Raw genomic sequence first — 2,257 nt, 5'->3', positions numbered from 1 at the left:
TTTTATTGTAGCATGTTTTTTGTGTATTTAAAGTAGTTTTGTGACCTCGAATAAACATATCGCATATCGTTATCATAAGACTTACTTTGAAGGTTAGAAATTGTCACACTTTGACTTAAAAAATATTGTCTTCTGGAAATGAATGATAATCAAATATTTTACTTTTGAACAATTTTAATAAATATGAAAAGGAGAACAACAAAGTGATGCCTATCACCCTGCCTAACTGTTTGGGCCTATCAACTTTGGCCCAAACAGTTCAAATCACAACTAAACACTTCACTAATTTGAAGTGTTTATTTTCTACATTCCTAAAGCTAAACAAAATGAAAGAGTTTTCATTCTCAAATCTGAGCCTTTTAAAGTACCCAACAAACAAATCTCGTCAGAGCATGTATTCTAAATTGTTGACTGTGACTGTTTGGCGAGATTCAAGCATAGTGTTCCCGAAGTAGATGAGTTAGAAACAGCAAAACAAAAAAAGAAAAAAGTGCTGGCATTAGGATTTGAGTGAATGTGATGAGGGCCGCATTGCAATGGCTTGACAAGTGCTCATGGTTCACAGAGGCTGGCTCATGTGGTCCATTCCAACAGAAAACCAACTTCTAGTGCTACTTTTAGCAATGCACCTTGGAACAAAACAAACATGGCTCAAGAATAGTGTGAGAAGCACAACATTGACTTTCTGGTTTTGATTTGACTCCCAAACTGCCCAGATCTGAGACCCAATCATCTGCAGGCCGTTCTGGCCAAAAAAAAAAAAAAAGTCTGATCCATGGAGGCCATATCTTGTACACTGTCAGATTTCCAAAACTTACAGCTAACATATTCATGCCACATGCAGCACCACACCTTCTGGGGCCTTGTAGAGTCCAGAACCTGGCAGATCAGGGCTGCTTTGTCTGGATAACGAGGACCAACAACTTATTTGGTCATAATGTTTTGCATTACTGATGAATGTATATCGGTGTATGTATTTTACCCCAGCATCACACATCTTAAATTTGCAGCTGATGGCACTGATATCTGTCTCCTCCGTGGGTTTCTGTTATTCATTTTTACTCCAAATCTCTTCAGCAGGCATGCACATAAAGCTTAATGTCAGCCAAGGAGAAATGGCAGCACTAATCTCAGAATGATGCCCTTATTTCCATCATTACAATGAAACGAGAGGGGAAAAAACAAATGTGGTTTTGCTTTATTTTACACACTTTTTTCTGATGCCGAGTGCGTCTTCGACATTTTATGGCGCTGCTGTTGTCTAAAGTGGCAGTCGCAGCGTTAGCAGACTGTGGCGAGCCGTTGGTGGCAGGAGTCGTGTTGTGGGCTCATGACTCACTCTGTTATTGTTCTTTGGGAAGTTATGCACTTGCCTCAGCTGTGTTCTTTGAAAATTATGGTTTTGCTGTCTCTAATGAAGGGGAATTACTCATGTAAACTCATGTAGACTTGGTCTTCCTGTCTGATCGCTTTTACCTGATGTCACTTTTCAGGCATTTTTTTGCCTTTTTGGCCTTTACAAACAATAGACTTTGGTTTTTCTAAAGTGGAGTTACGCCTCTGGCTGGGCCTGCTGAATTAGGTTGTGTAGTTGATTCATATTTGGGTCTTTTAATTTGCCTGTGTTTTATAGCAAGCTGCTGAGCCGGCGGTTTCCTCATTAAAGGACACATGAAAGCAGACTGTAAAGGAGAAGTGGTGAAGCCGGTCTCTGCTGACGTCTGAATGGGATGCTAGAGACAGACCGAGTCCCAAGCCAGCCGAGCCTCACCCTCTTAGCCTGGCAGCCAGCGGTGGGACTCCAGACGCACCACAGTGACTGTGTCGACACTGGGACACAACACCAATCTCATGTGTCATTTTAGGGGATGACTTGTTCATCTATTTTTGGATCAAAAGTGTGGTTAATATTTATTGGCGATATTGATAACCAAAAATGATTTGCATACTAAATGAGCCTAAATTTAGAAGTGGCAAAATCAGGTGTCCAATGACGCCAAGGCGTGGAGCTTTTGATCCATTCTTTTTCAGGTTTAATGTGTTCTTCTATACTTTTGGTAATTCTCGATGCCAAAGCTGTGATTTACAATAAGACCGTTCATTCAGAGCTTACAAAATGAAATGGATTCTTAGGGATGGCCTAAAAATCAATTTTTTAGGCCACCCCTAAAAAACGAACGGTCTGTAAGACTGGAGTTCATTACATTAACTCTAGTCTTACATTTCATTTTGTTCATCAACTTTGAGAAAAGTTATA

The sequence above is a fragment of the Poeciliopsis prolifica genome, unplaced genomic scaffold, assembly GCF_027474105.1.
Source record: "Poeciliopsis prolifica strain line A6 unplaced genomic scaffold, Auburn_PproV2 SCAFFOLD052, whole genome shotgun sequence".
NCBI lineage: Eukaryota > Metazoa > Chordata > Actinopteri > Cyprinodontiformes > Poeciliidae > Poeciliopsis > Poeciliopsis prolifica.
This window is presented reverse-complemented; position numbering follows the sequence as displayed.